The sequence below is a fragment of the Bombus affinis genome, chromosome 5 (assembly GCF_024516045.1).
Source record: "Bombus affinis isolate iyBomAffi1 chromosome 5, iyBomAffi1.2, whole genome shotgun sequence".
In the NCBI taxonomy this organism is placed as follows: Eukaryota; Metazoa; Arthropoda; class Insecta; order Hymenoptera; family Apidae; genus Bombus; species Bombus affinis.
Window position 1 is genome coordinate 10,787,721 of NC_066348.1, and position 22,967 is coordinate 10,810,687.

The window sequence follows — 22,967 nt, forward strand, 5'->3', positions numbered from 1 at the left end:
CCAGTTTGATTTGCTATCGTCCCGCGAACTCGGCGCTTCCTCGCCTCATCGGTTGATTTCCGTCGCGGAAGACGCTAACGAGCTTAGGATCGATATCAGATCCGTATTAATGCCCGCAGCACCGGAAACGGATGCACTCGCGGCTCTTGGCAGTTCCGAGACGCGCTTTCGGAGAGAAGACGTCGGCGAAACCGACGGAGTAGCCATTTCAGAGAATCGTTGTTTCGGCTGTTGAGTGTAACGTTGAGCGGAACTGTTACCCTCCAGCGGCTGTATTTCGTACACTTGCTCCGTCGACGTCCTGTACATCCTTAAGCGCACCTGGCAAACGGATTGCTTTTATTCGAAAGACAGTTTCTTTTTTATCATAATTCGTGCGTTATGATACATGTTTCAGTTCGTTCGTGAGTGCCGAGGCGTGCAGACGTGTGTCCAGTGCCCTGCAAAGTCCACAAAGCTGCACGTGGCCATCCAGTTGCTGCTGAGTGCCGAGACGTGCAGACGTGTGTCCAGTGCCCTGTGAAGTTCACAAAACTCCACGTGACGCCCATCTGTCGAAAGCGAATCCAACTAACCTAGCCAGGGGTTAACAGCCTCTCGACTAGTTCTTTCACACTGAATTAACTAGCTCGATGATGGCTCTATCATTCCCAACAGGCTCCCCGGAGCTAAATTATAACACCGCCATTTTTCCTCCCCCGTGGCAAGAGGGCAACGCATCTATCCTGGTAAACGACCATCACACGAAAAAACGAAAGCTCGAACCAACCAAGACAAATGTAAACAAGAGTCAAACTAAACCACCAGCCAGCCAAGTGACCACCTACAATAGATTCTCAATACTAGAGTCCACGGAAGACTCCATGATTACAACCGAAAAGGTAAATAATCTCCATACTCAAAGAATTCCCCCTCCCCCACCGATATTCATTGACGACGTAATCGACATACAGTCAATGGTTAAGACTATCGAAAAAGACATCAGCAAAGAGGACTACAAGTTAAAGATTAACAACAACCACGTGAAAATACTGCCGACCCACCCAGACGCCTATAGAAAGTTAACCAAGCTATTAAAAACGTTAAACGCTAAATTCCACACATATCAGCTCAAACAAGATAGACCATTTCGAGTGGTGCTACGCAACATCCACCACTCAGTCGATCTAGACGAACTAAAGTGCGAACTGTTAAATCACGGCCACGAAGTAACTAACATCAGCAACATTAGGCATAGAATCACAAAAAACCCACTATCCTTATTTTTTATAGACTTAAAACAAAAAACAAACAACAAAGAAATCTACAACATCAATCGGCTGATGAACTCCATAGTTAAGTTCGAGCCACCTCTTGCAAAGAAAGAAATAATACAATGCAAAAGGTGCCAAAGGTACGGCCACACGCAGAAATACTGCAATCATAACTTCCGGTGCGTAAAATGTGCAGGTAATCACCCCACTGACCAATGCACTAAATCCCCGGAAACCCCGCCAAGTGTATCCACTGTCTACAAATACAATATGGACAAGTACTATAAGGTAAGTAAACATACGGCTCAGGGGGTTTCGGAGCTTCCAGGCCCCGTCGGGGATTCGAGTAGCGTCCCAGGCTCGACCCGACGGTCACCCAACGACTGGACGAACGGCGAGGGGAAGGTCGATCCCAGGGCCTCCCCTCGTTCGGTAAACACGACCGGGGACCAAGAAACACCCGCAGTTGTCACAGAGGAAAAGATGTGCAAGAAAAGCACAAGAAGATACCTCGAATTTGATGAAGACATCGCGGGAATCATCGAGGATGTCGAGATGCCAATGCAGGCACTCAAGGATAAGACACCACCCACCGAAAAGGCGACCCGATTCGCCAAGGAAAAAATCCCGAAAGGTGACAAGATCACCAGATATATGAGAAAGTCCCCAGTAGAGGGGAGCGCGTGCAAGACAACGAGAAGCCTGGCCAGGAGCCAGCCGATGGCAACGAGGGACGAAGCGGCCAGCACCTCGGAGCTAGACACACCGGCGGAAATGTCGGACAGCGGCAGCGAAGCGGCGGCACCAAGGGAATGTCTCAGGAGGAAGGCCATGGCGAACAGAGCAACGGCCGAGACCAAAAGCAATGACGAGGACAGTATCGTCATCAAAATGAGCGAATGGAAGGCGATGACGGAAATCATCACAGAAGTCTTCCGCGAAATCCAATGCATAGGTAGCAGACTCTACCTCATGAGCAAAAAGGATACCGACATCAAGAAAAGGAGGGACGCTATCAGTAAAAAAGCGATCAAGCTCCACTCGATGTTGGACGAGATGAGGCTCAAGAGGAACGCTAGGATAGTCACGGCCACCAGGATGACCACCCCTCCGGGGAGGAGTGAGGAGAAGGAAGGAAAAAGGAAGGAGAGATCGCCCGTCGAGGGGAAGGGCGACACCAAGAGAAAGAGACCAACGACCGTGGAGGCATCCTACGCAGGAGCCTGTGCCGGCAACAGTTCGGCAAAAGCGACTACGGACTGCACGGACAGCGATGTAGAGGATGACTGGATCCCTGTCCGCGGAAGGAGAGGAAAAAGAACGGACACCCCGACGGTGGTCAGTAAGGCGAACGCAGGAAGGGCGGCATTGGACAAGCCAAAGAGGCCGGAGGGACCGAAGAGGATACGTAACAGACCAGAAGCCATCCTCGTCAAAGTAGGGCAAGACAAGGAGTGGATCCAGGTCTACAAAGACTTGATGGGGGCAAGGGAGACCCTAAAAGAGAGCTGTGGAATTAGGAGGACCAGAACAGGTGACATTCTGATCGAGCTGAAAGCAGGTAGCAACGCCAAAAAGACCGCGGCGGATATGAACACGGCGCTAAGAGGCAAGGTGAGAGCGCTACCAATGCGCGACAAGACCTCCGTAGAGATCAGGGATATAGACCCGCTCGTAGGCAAGGAAGAACTAGCCAGGGAGATAGGAATGCAACTGGGCATAAGCGACATCACTGAGGTCGAAGTAAAGACCCTAAAAATGGCGCCGTGGGGCACCCAATCGGCAATAGTGACGATGCCGAAAGCCTATCTGGCCAAAGAGGGGGCGAGCCGGAAGATCAGAACCGGCTTGACGATAGCCACGATAAAGGCACTACCCAATGTGGTAAAGTGCTACAGATGTCACATGTTCGGTCATATCGCGAACAAATGCACGGCGATAAGCCCTGGAAAGGAGATTTGCAGGAAGTGCGGAGCCAAAGACCACACGATAGCTGCCTGCGCCAACGCACCCTGCTGCTCCATCTGCAGCAAGGAGAAAGGAGTGAAATTTGACCACGTAACCGGATCCCTGGCTTGTCCAGAGTATAGAAGGCGGTTGAAAGCGAATAAATGAGGATACTGCAGATAAACCTCAACAGATGCAAGCTGGCGCAGGACATGATGCACCAATGCGCGATCGAACTTAGGCCGGATATAATAATAATTTCCGAGCCGAACAGGCAGCTACCGCACTGGTTTAATGACACCAAAGGAGACGCCTCGATATGGGTCACACTCCTCAACGGCAAACTGCCTGATGAAACAACAGAGGTCAAGAGCGACGAGATAGTGGGCGTCCGCGTCGGCGACGTCTTCTGCTTCAGCGGATACTGTTCGCCCAACATAAATATGCTAGCATACTCCGAATACATAGACACGCTGTCGACTATGACGAAGAGCGCTGCTAGAAGACACGACAAGGTCGTCGTGGCCGGAGATTTCAACGCAAAGTCAACCTGTTGGGGAGGATCGACCACAGACAAAAGAGGGAGAGTCTTAATGGAGGCACTAAGCGGCCACCGGGTGTTTCCATTGAGGCTCAAGGAAAAGTACACCTTCTTCATGAACGGGAAGACGAGCTTCCCCGACATAATAAGCGTATCCAATAAGGTCAGCGAGATACACGCTGGAATCGCGGTCTTGGACAAATACTCGGCCTCGGACCATCTGTACGTGCTCCACAGGTTTAAGGCGAGGAAGACCCGAACCGTATCGAAGTTCTACAGGTACGTGACCAAGGACATGTCGCCGGAGGAGTTCCTGAGCAGATTCGACGACACACTGAAGAAGGAGGACCTCAACGCGGCTATCGGAGAGGATGGGGCCGAGCCCCTGCAAAAGAGCATCGAAGGTACGTGCGAAGGGATGCTAAGGAAGTCGAACTGTGCGGCGAGCCGCAAGTACGCAAACTACTGGTGGAACCCGATGATCGCGGAACTGAGAGCGCAGGCGCACAAAGCGCTCAGGAAGGTGACGAGAGAAAGGAAGAAGAATGCCGGCAACACCGAGCCCCTCGTCAACGCCTACAAGGAGATCCGAAGGCAATTAAAAAAGGAGATCGCCCGCAGCAAAAAAACAGCCTGGGCAGAATACTGCAAGATACTGGAGAGCGACCCTTGGGGCAAACCCTATCGCACGGTCATGAAGAAATGTAAAAGCAAGGGACCAACCAACGACATGCCGATCGACATGGTGAAGGCAGTCCTACAGAGGCTATTCACCTTGGGACACGGACCCCCCCATTATGAGGGCCGCGAAGAGACAGAGACCGAAGAAGAAGGAGATATTAGCCTCAGCGTCGCCATCGGCGAAGGCGATGTCGTCGATGCCGCCGGAAGAATGAACACCAAGAAGGCTGCAGGAGTCGATGGCGTGCCGGGCGAGATCGCGAAGCTGGTAGCGAGTCGCAGGAGCGAGCTCGTGACAAGGGCGTTCAACGGCATCACTGAATCAGGAAGGATCCCAGTCTGCTGGAAGACGGCCAGAGTAATACTGCTAAGGAAACCGGGTAAGGATCCCAGTCTCCCTAACGCGTACCGGCCGATAAGCATACTCCCAACCATGAGCAAGATCTGTGAAAAATGCTTTAAGAAGATCATCGAGAGATGCATCGGAATGGACCCGTTCCATCGGAGGCAATATGGCTTCAGAAAGAAGAGGAGTACGGTAGACGCCATCACGCAGGTGATGAAGTTTGCCAACATCTGCAAACAGAAGAAGGTAGTATGCGTGATGATCACCCTGGATATTAGCAATGACTTCAATTCGCTCAGCTGGAAGAGCATATACGAGGAATTTGACAAGAGGAAGCTGCCATGGAAGGTCAAAAGGCTAATCGGCAGTTACCTATCCGGAAGGAGGATCATCGTGAGCAACCAGCACGGCACGGTGGAGCACGAGGTGGCGGCGGGAGTCCCGCAGGGATCCATCCTCGGACCATTCCTGTGGAACTTGGTATACGACCGGTTGCTCGAGAGACTCGACAACATGCCAATGGTCAGAGCAACCGCCTTCGCGGATGATCTGGCCATCACATGTTCCGTCGGGAGGAACGAAGAGGCCTCCGCCAAGGTCAACACGATGCTAAGGATCGCCAACGATTGGTGCACGAGTGTCGGGCTCACCCTGGCGAGAGAAAAGACGGAGGTCATGTTCATCACAAGCTTGCGAGTGCCGAGAGTGGTGAAACTCAGGTTGGGCTCCTCGGACATCGAAACGGTCGATCGCATCAGGTATCTCGGAGTCGTCATCGACTCCAGTCGGAGGTTCGGTGCGCATATCGAGATGGTGTGTAACAGAGCCGACAAGTTAATAGGAGCCCTTAGGGGAATTCTACCCAACACCAACGGGCCGCCCAGCTTGGCTCGTAGGCTCTACTACAATGTGTGGGAGGCCATCGTAACTTACGGAGCACCGGTGTGGGCTAGAGCAGCGAATACCGATAAGAACAGGAAAAAGCTGAAACGAGCACAACGAACGGCCCTGTGCATAACAACGACGGCATACCGTACCGTCTCCCACGCGGCACTTTGCGTGTTGACCGGGAATCTCCCGATTTACATAAAGATAAAGATGCTCGGAGAGAACTACGAGAGGAACAAGATCCATGGGTCCAGGATTAGCACGGATGACGGCTGCAAGCTGAAGGAGGAACTGGAGGCGATTCGCAAGAAGGCCCAAGAGGACTGGCAGAAGGAGTGGAACAACTACAAAAAAGAAAATATCACAAAGAAGCTAATATCGAGTGCGCTGCTATTTACCAAAAAGAAGATGGACATCGATCACCACACCATGCAGCTGCTAACCGGGCATGGGAGCTTCGGTGTCTATAGGAAAAGGATCGGCAGGGACAGCGACAGCAACTGTCTCGACTGTGGAGACCCGAACGACGACGCAGAGCACGCCCTCTTCGCGTGCCCGAAGTGGACGGACAGAAGGATCGAGCTGGAGAACGCTCTGGGCGGGAAGATAGACGTGGGCAATCTGATCGCCACGGTGACCGCCAAGGACGAGAGCTGGAATAAATTCAGGCAATTCTGCAAGACCGTCATGTGTCACAGGAGGGTGACAGCGAGGGCCTGGGAAGAGGCAAGGAGGAGAACGAGCGAAACAACAACTACGCGGAGCAATGAGGGCAAGAACACGAAACAACGAAAAACCGCAGAAGGAGACCAGCCCAGTATTCTGAACTGGCTGAGAGGACGACATGAGCAGTAACTGCCCGAAGAAGTAGATACTACGGGGCACGAAAGGACAACCCTGATGACTGCCGACAGGTTTTACCGGGGTTGTCTGCCCCCCAAGCGGAGGAAGAAGGAGGAGAGGTTTTTAGTGGGTATGGCAACGACATTCGACCGACTCCCACATAACCCAGTGATGCGGGTCACTGGGCATGCGTAATAGCATTTTCCCCTCCCCACGCAAAAAAAAAAAAAAAAAAAAAAAGAAAAGTGTATCCACTGTCAAGGAGAGCATCCTGCGAACTACAAAGGATGCTCAGCCTACAAAACACTACATAATATAAAGTATCCAAAACTGAGACCCAAGGACATAACCATACAAGAACCTAAACCCCAAAAACTCACCACACCAACAGTATCCTATGCACAGGCAACGCAAGGAAACGTAAACAACTCGAAAACACACAGTGTACACACAGAAAATAGAATTCTCACCCCACAAAACACAGACAACTTTACCAGACTCGAAAAACTTATCGAGAAGCAAACTGAGCAAATTAACAACTTGCTGTCACTACTCACACTACTCTTCATGGACAAATTCATACGCACAGAAGCAAAATAAAACCAATGCGAATAGCTCTGTGGAACGCCACGGTCTAGAACGGTCTAGCTCAGCACAAATTTGAACTAGAACTATTCTTAAAACAACAGCAAATCGATGTGATGCTCATATCCGAAACCCACTTCACCGACAAAAACTACCTCAAAATACACTGCTACAACTTCTACCACACCCAACACCCCGGCGGAAAGGCCCACGGCCGCACCGGAATCATAATCAAATCAAACATCAAGCACAACGAACTTCCACCATTCCAGAAAGACTATCTCCAAGCAACAAACGTAGCAATAGAAGACTGTCATGGTACAATCACCACTTCAGCTGTATACTGCCCTCCCAGACACTCCATCGCCAAAGAAGACTTCGACAACTTCCTGGACACTCTGAGCAATAGATTCATAGCCGGAGGAGACTACAACGCCAAAAACACCCAATGGGGCAGCAGACTGGTTACAGTAAGAGGCAGAAACCTCCTCAACAGCATAATAACCAACAACCTCAACTACCTTACCACATACGAACCCACACACTGGCCCACCGACACAAACAAAATACCCGATCTCCTTGATATCCTCATAACTAAAAATATCTCGTCAAGACACGTCCAAATCAATTCCTCGGCTGATCTCTCCTCTGACCATTCCCCCGTGATAGTAACAATCAGTTCAACTATCATCGAGAATACACCTAATGGCTCCATTCATAACCAACACACCAACTGGCAGCTCTTTAGAGAAGTCTTTACCCGCACAACTTCAGCCTCAACCTCACTAAAAACCAATGACGAAATCGAAGCAGCCACGGAATACCTAAATGCGAGCATAATAAACGCTATCCGCGTCTCCACACCGGCAAAAACGTCCATCAGCAAACACGAATATCCCCAGTACATATTAAAAAAAATAGCAGAAAAACGTAGACTAAGAAGAGTATGGCAGACCCATAGAACACCAAAGGACAAACGCAAACTAAACAACGCAACTAGAAAACTATCCAAAACCATAAAAAACTACGATAATGACTGTTTTCACAAATATCTCGCCAGCTTGTCCCCCACAGCCGACTCCAACTACTCACTATGGAAGGCCTCCAGGAAACTCACGCGCCCCCCACAAATAATACCTCCAATCCGCCGCCCGCAAGGCGGATGGGCGCGTAGCCCTATAAAAAAAGCCAACCTATTTGCCAAACATTTGTCTGAAGTATTCAAACCCCATTCCTCCGTAGCTGCTGCAGACGTTACCGAATACCTGCACACTCCCTTCCAAATGTCCCCTCCTATTGAACCCTTCACTTCTGCAGAGATTATAGAAGCAATCAGTCGCCTAAACCCCAAGAAAGCAGCAGGTCACGACCTAATAGGAAATAAAGCAATCAAGGAACTTCCCATAAAAGGGATTGCACTCGTCGCATCAATCTTTAACGCTATCCTCCGCCTTCAACACTTTCCCAAGGCTTGGAAAATCTCACTAATCACCCTCATCCCTAAACCCGGTAAACCAATATATGAAACCACCTCCTATCGCCCAATCAGTCTTTTACCTACCCTGTTTAAACTATTCGAGAGGATGCTCACGAATCGTCTCCTTCCACTCCTAGAACAATCGAAAACACTCCCAGATCACCAATTCGGCTTTCGAAAACAACACTCAACAGTAGAGCAAATCCACCGCATAACCCACATGATCAGCCAAACCCTTGAAAAGAAAAAATACTGTTCAGCGGTATTCCTAGACATCCAACAGGCACTCGATAAAGTATGGCATGAAGGGCTACTCTACAAGCTTAAAAAAATCCTACCCCACCCATACTACTCCATCTTAAAATCCTACCTAACCAACAGACAATTCATAGTTAAATGTCTAGACGCCACTTCCGCAACATTTCCAATAGAATCCGGCATACCACAAGGTAGTGTCCTCGGACCCCTACTGTTCTCCATCTACACTGCCGACTTACCCATATCAAACGAGGTAACAATAGCAACATTTGCCGACGACACAGCACTATTAGCTACCCACGCAGACCCGGCAATTGCCTCATCCACTCTCCAGCGAAGTCTCGACTCCATGGAAAAGTGGTTCCAAAAATGGGGTTTTAAAATAAACGAAAAAAAATCCTCCCATGTAACCTTCACGCTCCGAAAACAAACCTGCCCCCAGGTCACCATTAACAACGCAATAATCCCAAGCAAGGACTCCGTAAGATACCTGGGCATGACCCTGGACAGGAGACTAACTTGGAAAAAACAAAGCAACTAAAGGAAAAACTAAGAAAATTCTATTGGCTCACGGGCCGACGCTCCAAACTAAACATACAGAACAAAATAACCCTCTACAAGGCCGTAATAAAACCTGTCTGGACCTACGGAATCCAACTATGGGGAACAGCAAGTAACTCCAACATTGAAATACTCCAACGCTTCCAATCGAAAACGCTAAGATCCCTATTAAATGCACCCTGGTATGTTACCAACGAAACAATCCACTGTGACCTCAAGATACCTACAGTCAAAGATGAAATACACAAGTTCAGAAGCAGATATAACACAAGAGTCAACAACCACCACAACCCACTAGTCACCCAACTACTGGACACGACGGACCAGATCCGCAGACTAAAAAGAAAATACCCTCTAGATTAAATCCTTAGTTTCTACTAGAACCAACAATATAAAACTATTATAATCCATGTCATTGTATCACGCCAAACTAAGTTACTGAAAATTCTCAACGAGAATTGATTGTAAATATTCTAATAAATAAAAAAAAAAAAAAAAAAAAAAAAAAAAAAAAAAAAAAAAAAAAAAAAAATGATACATGTTTCGATGATTGAGCCGTTAAGCGTGACAAAGCGATGGAATTGTTTTGCACAGAAATTCTGGTTCTAAAATTATGTTAGGGATTCTAGGGCGTAATAACATCTTGGAACGCAAAGTTATCGATGTGTCGATGAAAGTTAAGCGAGCTTTATCGAAGCACACGTTCGAGTCTTTGGGCGATTGCTAGGAATACGCGTAATGTTCTTTTCTGTGAACTGAAAAGTTGAACGACTATAAAAGGCGTTTGTAGAGGATTTCAAAGCGGAAGAAGAGGCAGATTATTTAATACATAATATCTTCTTTTATAATATATCTAATATCCTAATAATTAGATGAACGTAATACAAATGTTTAGAATCAGAAATTATCTGTTCATATAGAGATCTGTTTGATGCAAAATCTAAAATCAATCAAATCGGATTGTATGGATTGTGTATTTGTCTGTGTTAATCCTTTGACGTCAATACCAACGATGTATATAGCGAATGGCGGTTATCAGCCAAGATTATGAGCACGTACGCAAATAGACTAGAATATTTTGCAAGAATGAAATGTCTTGGTATGGTACGCTTTAATCTATCTATCCAAGTCAAAATAAATATAAAAATCGCGTGGCAATCAACATATTAAAAAAAAAAAAAAAAAAAAAAAAGGAGAAACAGATGATTCTGATTGTTTTTTAGTGCATTTTCATAAAATCTTCTAAATGTTTAATTCTCATAGAATAAAAGGGAGAGTATACGTTTGAATATCAACAGATTTTATTAATTCGTTGAAACCATAAATACAATATGAGTATTACATCAACTTTAGTTCATACATGTAACAACATATTATTCTGCACGTAACAGTTACATTTAATGAAACATTTGCTTATCCAATAAATCCATATTCTCTACTAAACGTTCGTTTATTAATAAAACTGCCATAATCGTCCACGCATTGTTCGCTTCCTTAATTATTTTTCAAAGTATAACGATAATCAATGATGCAACAGAAATATCACGTAACATCCCAACAATCTTACATGAGATTTTAGCTGTTTTTACTATACAAATTAAGTCATTATTAAAATAAGTCATTATAATAATATTTATATATGTCGGAGATGAAAGAACACCGGAACGTTCCCTTTGGAACTTTGGGAAGACCCCTAGTATTGAAATTTAGATTTCACCATAGCCGTATTAAGAAACTGTTGTCATTCGATCCGACTGTATTTATTTGAGATTTATGATAGTGAGCTCGGGCTCGAGGCGACAATCAGTCGCCGAACGTAGCCGCGGTCAAAGGGATGAACGTTTTGTCTAACAAAGGCATGAAGTGATTCTATAGCTCTTCTTAAAAGAAATACTTGGGACAGGGCACGACGGTAAACGTTTCAATGGTTTCTGCCCCGTGGCTCGCCACACGCAGACTTTGTCCTTCGGGTAAGATGATTGCCAGATGATTGCCAACGCATCTTCACAGTATATGTTTAGCTGGGCGAGGACCGGCTACGAATATTAAGTTTCAATTATACAAAGTCTTTCAAAGAGACAAATAGCCTGTGCCCCAACTACGGGAAGATAAGAGAAATCTATCCTTCCACGAACGACGATTCCCGCTAGCAACTTTTCCCAAGGACAGCTAATATCTTTCTCTAACCACCAACATGGAAATTGACCAATTAACAGCAACGTCAATTTCTCTCACCCTTCGAACGGAGACTTTTCTCCGCGAATCCGATGATCTCGTGCCCATTTTTTTTTTTTTTTTTTTTTTTTTGCGTGGGGAGGGGAAAATGCTATTACGCATGCCCAGTGACGCGCATCACTGGGTTATGTGGGAGTCGGTCGGCTGTCGTTGCCATACCCACTAAAAACCCCTCCTCCTTCTTCCTCCGCTTAGAGGGCAGACAACCCCGGTAAAACCTGTCGGCAGTCATCAGGGTTGTCCTTTCGTGCCCCGTTGTATCTACTTCTTCGGGCAGTTACTGCTCATGTCGTCCTCTCAGCCAGTTCAGAATACTGGGCTGGTCTCCTTCTGCGGTTTTTCGTTGTTTCGTGTTCTTGCCCTCATTGCTCCGCGTAGTTGTTGTTTCGCTCGTTCTCCTCCTTGCCTCTTCCCAGGCCCTCGCTGTCACCCTCCTGTGACACATGACGGTCTTGCAGAATTGCCTGAATTTATTCCAGCTCTCGTCCTTGGCGGTCACCGTGGCGATCAGATTGCCCACGTCTATCTTCCCGCCCAGAGCGTTCTCCAGCTCGATCCTTCTGTCCGTCCACTTCGGGCACGCGAAGAGGGCGTGCTCTGCGTCGTCGTTCGGGTCTCCACAGTCGAGACAGTTGCTGTCGCTGTCCCTGCCGATCCTTTTCCTATAGACACCGAAGCTCCCATGCCCGGTTAGCAGCCGCATGGTGTGGTGATCGATGTCCATCTTCTTTTTGGTAAATAGCAGCGCACTCGATATTAGCTTCTTTGTGATATTTTCTTTTTTGTAGTTGTTCCACTCCTTCTGCCAGTCCTCTTGGGCCTTCTTGCGAATCGCCTCCAGTTCCTCCTTCAGCTTGCAGCCGTCATCCGTGCCAATCCTGGACCCATGGATCTTGTTCCTCTCGTAGGTCTCTCCGAGCATCTTTATCTTTATGTAAATCGGGAGATTCCCGGTCAACACGCAAAGTGCCGCGTGGGAGACGGTACGGTATGCCGTCGTTGTTATGCACAGGGCCGTTCGTTGTGCTCGTTTCAGCTTTTTCCTGTTCTTATCGGTATTCGCTGCTCTAGCCCACACCGGTGCTCCGTAAGTTACGATGGACTCCCACACATTGTAGTAGAGCCTACGAGCCAAGCTGGGCGGCCCGTTGGTGTTGGGTAGAATTCCCCTAAGGGCTCCTATTAACTTGTCGGCTCTGTTACACACCATCTCGATATGCGCACCGAACCTCCGACTGGAGTCGATGACGACTCCGAGATCTCGTGCCCTTAGGCACACCCATCATAGATTTCTTCGACAGCGTCACCGCGACGGAGAGCCACTCTCTCTAGTGCGATCTCATCGGCAATCGACTTGTCTTTCGTATACGTAATAATTGCCCCTTGCTCTAACATACAGTGTAACTTGGACGCTAACGAAGGGTAAAGTTCGTCATCCCGTTGACCGCGGATTCGTTATTGAGCCTAGGATCACTGTCATTAGCTTCTCGAGTATCTAATTATCGCGATTACTTGTCCAATTCCATCATAGTCATATTTGCACTAGTAAATATCTCCTCTACTGCATAACGATCACGTCTAGCGCCAATAGGGATTCGTTTCACGCCCTTAACCCTAACTCTAATCTTAACGCCAACCCGACATATATATATATATATATATATATACATACATATATATATTTTATACATACATACATATATCAATTTTTATACACACAATTATACATATTCATTTTCATTTAATATTTTCATTTAATAATTTAATAAACCTTCGTCCCGCAAAGGCAAATAAATTCACGCATAACATTTCTCTTCAGCGGCATTGTTCTAGGATTGTATTTGTTGAAAGAAGGATAGCATTAAGCGCTGGAATAAAGAATGACGAATCGTTATTCTTTAACCATCGTACTTAGACACATATTTATTGAGCTACTTGTATTTTAATCGAAGTCTAATATCCTCCATCTGTAGGCGTAAATATTACTGCCATTGTTAATGTCATTTTAAGTTTTACTACTGGAAAGGACATTTAAGTTTGAAGGCAGGCAAGTCTACTGTTCTTCAATCTTTCTTTAGAAAATTCAATGTGGTGAAATTAGAATATGAGATAAAGGAAATACTATGCATACTTATTGTTCTTCTTAAAAATTAAAGGAATACTCATAATCCTAAAACATCCTTTCTATGTTGTACTAGATATATATACAATTAAAATGTGTAATAATGTGAATGATAAACTAGTTCGAATAATTATTTTGCTTAAACGTAAGTGAATTGAAATCAGATGAATGTTATACACGCCTTATACCGTGCATTATGAACTATTGATTGATCGATGCTCATATTTAATTATTAACGAGAAAATTAGAAAAATCAAATTGAATTTAATCTGTCCTTCTTATATTTATTAAGATGAGTTCTGGGGCTTGAAACACTCGAGATTAGAAATTTTGATTAATGCTTCACATTATGACTGGACGCTTGTTGTAATATCTTTTGTACGAGATACACTATACATACACAAGATCAAAATGGAATTTCGAAACGGTCGTATCGTTCAACAAAAATCTCTTTTATCTTTGATCCTCTTCATAAAAGTGCAATTCTCCTTTACAGAACATCATATAACATTTATTGTACGATATATTGTTCAATTATATTTCGAAATTTTCAGCTTCGAATCTTTGTTTAATTAGATATTATATATATATATAGATATTATATATTAGATATATTAGATTTATAATATCCTAAGTTTACAGTACCAATGCTGATTTTATCTGAAACTATTTGTTTGCAAATGATATCTTTCTTCGTTGGAATTACCCTTCACTTATAAATTAATAATTATTAACATTGAACAGTATTGTTAAACTTCAATAAAAATAGGATCGATAACTAAATGTTAGTTAAAGAAACTTCCTATTACTGGTATAACAAATCATATTGAATTTTGTTTAGAAAACAATAATAAAAATGGGTGTCTTTTTGTGAAAATAATTTACAGCATATCACTCGACTTATTCATATAAGAGATATTAGTTTGTTCAAATACCCTGTTGCACCCTTTTATTCATTTTCAACCCAATTTTTTCACAACATTAAAAAATATTTTAAGCCTGAAGAAAAACACGAAAAACTTCTTATTAGCATGATTTCATGCTAAACATCCTCTTAAGATATTATAAATCTTTCTTGTTTACTAAAACCAGAGCCTAACTGAAATATACGAGTATCGCAACAGGATTAATCGTAATACATGATTAAATACAAGCAATATGTAAGCTATATTTTTACTTTTTACTTCAGAAATAAATATTTCACGAGCATCGTCTTTGGCTTAAGGAAAATAAACTTGTGAAATTTAATTTAAAGCTTCGTAAAACATGGAAATGTTGCAGGATAACAAATCAGAAAAGATATATTAAATAAATCACAGTTCAGGTATCTATAACATGTGATTCTCTTAACAAGTCTGTTTCATTCATCAAACAACTGCAAAATTTCCGTAAAATCAGAAGCGGTTTCACAAATTATAGGCATTCGTAAACATGATAGATAAGAGTTAGTATCGCGGCGTTTTAGAGTATCTATGAGCGTAATATGGAAAGTAAAAAGATGTATAATAAAAATAGTTCACTTTCCAAGCTATCACTAACATTGTAACGAATTATTATACATATAACGGCTCACGAAAGTACTCGGACGCTTACAGAAACTTTCCATGAATATTTTGTTGAAGCTTTTCATGAATTTCAAGATGCATTAGGCTGTCTCAAAAGTTTCTTTCGTTTTGTTCTATTACTACAAAATAGATCATACATAAATCGATAAAATAATATAAAACAAAAAGTGTCGTGCATCTATTATTTCCTTATGAAACGAAAGAAACTTTTGAAACAAATGTAAATAGGAATTATAAGATTCTTATTGATTACCATCGGTATTTGGACAATTAATTATGTATTGTATAAATAAGTCACAATATTTTTAGAAGGAGCATTTTTACCCCTAATCAATCATATGTTTAAAAATACTCTTTACATTGTACATTAGTTTTTTGCTATGTGTACGTCTGCAATAAGCATCTTCTAGCTTCCATATATATATTTCCAAATTAGTCTCAATTTTTACCGGTGTAATCATGATAGACACGTCTCGTTACATTGAAGTGAAGTGAAGAAAAACACTAACACACATAATATATATTCGCAAAAATCTTATATCTAATATTTTCGTCAACTACTGTATACACATTTATTAGATATTTGTGTGAGATTAAAATCGACAGATACGATAAAAGAATATTGTAGAGGTATAGCAATAAGAAAGTACAAGGAAAGTATAGCTCGTTAATTTGAATTACACCAGATTGTCAGTCATCTATTAGGTCGTGTTAATCTCTGAATAAATTCTTAAATAAATAAGTGTTAATAAAGATAAAGATAAAGAAGTGTTAATTAAACTAGAGACACTTAACATTTATTAGCATTTGTTCTTCCCCATTACTTCTTGAATAGGTCCTTTAGGGAAGAACAGAGAGACGGAGTTCTAGTTCGATGAGGGGGTCAATTATTTTCACGTCTATGTATATCGGTGGTGGTTTGGGAGTACGGTTTGTCGGACTTCCCGTTGGGTCCGTTGCTGCCTCTTCTGGCAGTGCGCTGAATGGATTGTGCAGCTTGATATCTTGTAGCCATTATTTTTTTTCATATGTATCGATTTTCCTCGCGCTTGCGAGCGGGGTTACCTTCCGTTTTTTGCTGGAGGTTGCCACCGTCCAGTTTTCTTCCTGGTGTATTGGTATGTTTTGTTCCCCGTCGGATTGTCTTGTTTCCATAATATCATCATTTTTCTCTACATATGTAGAGTCTGTAGCTTTATTTATGAAAAATGTTTCACCGGAGTTAATTATTTTTATTGGTGGAATCTGCATGATTCCACGTTTTGTCTATTTTTGGCGTTAACTTTGTCCCCTTCTCTTCCCTCTGGCCGCACTTCCACTGGAGCCACTGTTTCGCACGACCGTTTAAGTCGCCTGCCCAGGCGAAACTGACGTCTTTTTTTGTCGTACTTTGTTTGTTGATGTCGAAATTTCTTGCTGAATTTTTAAACATTTCTTCCCTGTCTCTTTTAAAGTTTATTTTCTTCTCTTACTAACCCAGAAACGGCAGTCAAAATACTACAAGAACATATCGTAAAAATAGAAAATTGGCTACAAGAAAAACAATTAAAAGCAAACCCCAATAAATGCAACCATATTACATTCACGCTACGGAAAAAGATACCACCAAACATCCTATTGAACGGTACGCATATAACGCAAACAAAGCATGTCAAATACCTAGGACTCCACTTAGATCAAAAACTTACCTGGAAACTGCACATCAAATCAATAGTAGAAAAAATACAGAAAACAAGGAGACAAATGTATTGGCTAACAAGCTGAAAATCCAAACTAAGCACAGAAAATAAAGTAAAAATATATAAAACGATCATAGAACCAATCTGGACGTACGGAATACCACTATGGGGGACGGCAGCAATGAGCCATATAAACAAAATAGAGGTAATACAGGCTAAAATCCTCAGAACAATAGTAAACGGACCTTGGTACGTCAGAAATGAAGATATACGAAGGAACTTGGGAATGCCAACGGTCAAGGAAGAAATCAGCAGATACTCCGAGAAATACAAATCAAGAATAGCAACACACATAAACCGGCTAGCTGCGGAAACATACAAAATCACAAATATGGACAGAAGACTAAAAAGGAAGCACCCAGCAGACCTTATAAAGGACATAACCTAACAAACACGAGGATGGTACCCCGCTGGGGGTAGCCACCAACATGCTAATGTAACCGCTAAAAAATTCCACCAAATGTCCAAATTGGACAAATTGTGAATTTTAATAAATAAATTAAAAAAAAAAACAGTACGCGTTAACAAAATAGTTCCAACTTACTCGAAAATAGTTGCTTGATTCAAACAACTAAGGGAATAACAGAGAAGAAGATAAACTTAAAAAGTGACAGGGAAGAAACATTCAAAAATTCAGCAAGAAATTTCGAAACCAACAAACAAAAATACGGCAAAAAAAGACGTTAGTTCCGCCTGGGCAGGCAACCTAAACGGAGGCAGGAAACAGTGGCTCCAATGAAAGTGCGGCAAGAGGGAAGAGAAAGGGACAAAGTTAACGCCAAAAATAGACAAAACGTAGAATCATGCAGATTCCACCAATAAAAATAATTAACTCCGGTGAAACATTTTCCATAAATAAAGCTACAGACTCTACATATGTAGAAAAAAATGATGATATTATGGAAACAACACAATCCGACGGGGAACAAAACATACCAATACACCAGGAAGAAAACTGGACGGTGGCAACCTCCAGCAAAAAACGGAAGGTAATCCCGCTTGCAAGCGCGAGGAAAATCGATACATATGAAAAAAAATAATGGCTACAAGATATCAAGCTGCACAATCCATTCAGCGCACTGCCAGAAGAGGCAGCAACGGACCCAACGGAAAGTCCGACAAACCGTACTCCCAAACCACCACCGATATACATAGACGTGAAAATAATTGACCCCCTCATCGAACTACTAAACAACACCGCAGGGAAAGACAACTATATCATCAAACAGATAAAAATAGACCAGGTGAAAGTGCAAACCAACACCCCAGAAATATTCAGAAAAATTACAAGATCACTAAAGGAAAAAAACGCAGCATATCACACTTTTCAGCTCAAAACCGACAAAAGCTACAAAGCAGTAATCAGGGGACTACACCCAAAAACAAATACTGGAAAAATAAGTGAAGAACTGGCAAAAATCGGACACCAGGTAAGGTCAATTAATAACATCAACAAATACGATACCAAACAACCGTTACCGCTATTCCTAGTTGAACTAGAACCTAAAAACAACAACAAAGAAATATACGATATAGAAAAATTACTAAACACAATAGTAAAAGTGGAGCCACCCAGACATAAAAAAGAAATCCCACAATGCATAAGGTGCCAACAATACGGACACACTAAAAACTATTGCAATAGAACCCCGGCATGCGTTAAATGTGCAAAAAATCATCTCACGACACACTGCCCATCCACGGGAAAAATAAAGCAGGTTAAATGCTACAACTGTAACGGAAACCACCCAGCCAGCTATAAAGGATGTGAAGTAAGAAAACAATTACAACGTAAACTGTTCCCGCCCCTACGAAGTAGGACAATCACTAACACACAAGCCCAACAGGACAGCACAAAACCTGAAATAATTCCAAGTACAGAGCAAGCAACAAACACCAAACCTATCAGCACCAACACCATTGGTGGTCTAAGCTATGCTCAAGTAACCAGCCAATCAACACACACACAACCAATACCACAGCAATAGTAACAATGACACTGCAGAAATCAAAGAACTGCTCAAACAATCCATAAAGAACACCGAAATGCTAACCAGAATGATAAGCGAACAAAACGCAGTACTCAAACAGCAAACCCAACAAATCACAGTCATGCTACAACTAATTACAAACGTGCTAAGCAAAAAATAAAAACGGACACTCTAAAAATAGCAGCCTGGAACTCAAACGGCCTACAACAACGGGCCCTCGAAATTAAAACATTCATATACAATAACAATATAGACATACTACTTGTCTCAGAAGCACACTTCACTTCACACTACAAAAAGCTACTTGAAAATACCATACTACACCATATATGTAGTATATTAATGGGTCTTAGAGGAAAGGACAAGTAATGATGTTTTGATTTAATTAATAATATTCGAAGCAACGAAATAATTACAATGCTGTCGTACGTCTTATTTTCAGACGCGGCTTTCGACTTCCCGATTCACACTCTTCGGCTTCTACACTCGCTCGCTCTCGCTTCTCAATTCACACTCTGCACACCTTTTGCATCCGTTCTCTCCGGCTTCTCAACTAATACTGACTTTAACGTCTCTTTTGTCTTTTCCCGTCGTTCGAGACACGTGTCCCGAAACGCGCGTGGCCAGGGTCACGCGGGCCCTTTCCACGAAACTTAAAAAGGACCGACGACACCTTGATGTACCCGACGATGCCGCGGCTCTCGCGACATTGTCTACGATTCGGCAGATATCTTAGGCCTTTTGTTCACGATACTACATATATGATACCAAACACCCCTCAGGAAAAGCTCACGGAGGGACAGCAGTGATAGTCAGAAACGATATCAAACATTATCTACACAGCCAAGTTAACAAAGAATATTTACAAGCAACCACTGTTACAGTTCAAACTAGCAGCAACTACTTCCAGTTGTCAGCAGTATATGAGCCTCCGCGACACAAAATAACAACACAAATGTGGGAAGAATACTTCCAGGACCTAGGGGACAAGTACATCGCAGCGGGAGACTACAACTCAAAGCACACGCTTTGGGGGTCAAGAAACATTACACCTCGAGCTAGAACACTGGAAAAATACATTAGAAATAATAACCTCAATATATTATCCACAGGAACACCGACACATTGGCCGACTGACCTGAACAAAAAACCAGATCTTCTGGACTTTGCAGTTACAAGGGGACTAAACACAAATAAACTAAAAATAACACCCAACCTCGAGCTCAGCTCCGATCATACACCCATAATAATTGAATACAGAAACAAACCAATTCACTATAGCAAACCAGAAACACTATGCAATAAAACCACCAAATGGCAAACTTTCAAAGAAATAATAGAAAGCAAAATAAACTGCAACATCCCGTTAAAAACTCCTGAACACATAGAACAGGCAGTAGCAACATTGACAGCAACTATTCAAGAAGCAGCAAGGACAACCACTATACCCGAATCAACCAGCAGACAAACAATAACAATCCCGCAAGAAATACTCGACAAAATCAAAGAAAAAAGAAAAGCAAAAGCAAAATGGCAAAAATACAGAATCCGAGAAAACAAAAAACACTTAAACAAACTTGCAAAGGAAATAAAAAACAAAATAAAGGAGCACAACGATAACGAATTCGCAAAGTTCATAGGGACACTCTCCACACACGAGAACACCAACTATTTACTATGGAAAGCCACGAAAAAAATAAGGAAGCCAATAATACCCGTCCCGGCAATCAGAAAAGCAGATAACATATGGGCAAGAAGCAACGAAGAACAAGCTGAAGAATTCTCCAACCACCTCTGCAACACATTCACACCACACATTATCAACAACAGCAACCTCAAAAGTCATACGGAGGAGGATCCACAAACCACTATTACCACAACCGACAAGGAATACACCATACCTAAAACATCAGCACAAGAAATTAGAAACATAATTGATAAAACAAAAAACAACAAAGCGCCAGGAATCGACCTAACCAATGATAAAATCTTAAAAAACCTTCCGCCAAAAGCAATAAGACTAATGACAATAATATTCAATGCAATTCTAAGAATTCAATACTTCCCCAAACCATGAAAATTAGCAGAGATCAAAATGTTACATAAACCAGGCAAAGACCCGCATCAAACTGCATCTTACAGACCAATATCACTGCTTCCAGTATTTTCCAAAATACTGGAAAAAATAATATATTGCCGGATTAAAACAATAATAGAGACAAAAAAACTAATACCGGATCACCAATTTAGTTTCATGCATGTCAAATACCTAGGACTCCACTTAGATACACAACTCACATGGAAACTACACATCAAATCAATAGTAGAAAAAATACAGAAAACAAGGAGACAAATGCATTGGCTAACAAGCCGAAAATCCAAACTAAGCATAGAAAATAAAGTAAAAATATATAAAACGATCATAAAACCAATCTGGACGTACGGAATACGGAATTATGGGGGACGGCAGCAATGAGCCATATAAACAAAATAGAGGTAATACAGGCTAAAATCCTCAGAACAATAGTAAACGGACCTTGGTACGTCAGAAACGAAGATATACGGAGGGACCTGGGAATGCCAACGGTCAAGGAAGAAATTAGCAGATACTCCGAGAAATACAAATCAAGAATAGTAACACACCCAAACCGGCTAGCTGCGGAAACATACAAAACCATAAAAAGGAAGCACCCAGCAGACCTTATAAAGGACATAACCTAACAAACACGAGGATGGTACCCCGCTGGGGGTAGCCACCAACATGCTAATTTAACCGTTAAAAAATTCCACCAAATGTCCAAATTGGACAAATTGTGAATTTTAATAAATAAATTAAAAAAAAAAACTGTACGCGTTAACAAAATAGTTCCAACTTACTCGAAAATAGTTGCTTGATTCAAACAACTAACAAAATAGCTTCAAGTTATTTGAAAATACTTGCTCCACTCAACTGCACACATTAATAAAATAGTTTCAACTTACTTGAAAATAGTTGCTTGATTCAGGTAACTCGACCAATCTGAAACATCATAAAAACTTGGAAGTATATTTCAAGCAAAATTACAGGTTCACATTGGCAAAATGATTTTAACTTACTTGAAAATAGTTGCTTGATTCAGGTAACTTGACCAATCTGAAACATCATAAAAACTTGGAAGTATATTTCAAGCAAAATTACAGATTCACATTGGTAAAATAATAGGTTCATATTGACAAAATGGTTTCGAATTGCTTGAATTCAAATCGTTTGACGAAGCAACATGACTAATCTGAATAGTTTAATTGTCATCTTTATCCAAGACTCGCATAGTCAATCGAGCCATTCGGAAATCACATTGACCAACTCCAAAATTGAAAAGTAGAGAAAAGTAATTACAAGTATCGCAAGTGGTGGGACAATATGCGATAAAAGTGAAAAGATGAGCGTGGCGTTAAGCTCTAAGGAACTAGAGGTTTTGTGAGAATCAATCGTGTACTTGGACGATGAAATTGCGAAATTATGAGATTGTCCAAAGATGAAGTTGGTCAATTTGACTTTCGCCGTTCTCTTGATCCGTTCTCTTAGAACGTTCATAGAGCTCTGGGTCCTTTCGTTCTATAGGATTAATATAAATCTAGAAATTGTACAGCCCAACTTTAAGTCTATCGCTGCTTCGTTCGAACGACGCTACTTCGTCCTGTACAAATTTCGATTCCTCCGATGAAACGTGTATTCACAGCAAAGTACTTTTTTCTGTAATCTTATTATGGCTTGCGAAAGTGTTCGAATAATCTTGATCGTTCCGAGGTGACGCGTATCACACGAACAATAGAAAACTCGGAAAATACCGAAAGATCGGATGATACCGGCGTTCGTACGGTAAAAGCGTAAAATTGATTTCGATAACTTAACATCGTACGTGCGTTTCAGTTTAGTTGACTATTTGATCGATTAA

At 42.5% G+C, this 22,967-nt stretch overlaps 2 protein-coding genes across 3 annotated transcripts in view; one reads left to right on the top strand and one right to left on the bottom strand.

The window, feature by feature from the left end:
* Nucleotides 1-22,967, top strand: part of LOC126916447 (uncharacterized) — a 103,734-nt gene that overhangs the window by 20,158 nt on the left and 60,609 nt on the right. The window lies entirely within an intron of this gene.
* The window catches only part of LOC126916453 (uncharacterized), a 105,421-nt gene that overhangs the window by 5,723 nt on the left and 76,731 nt on the right, over nucleotides 1-22,967 (bottom strand). The gene's annotated exons all lie outside the window — the stretch shown is intronic.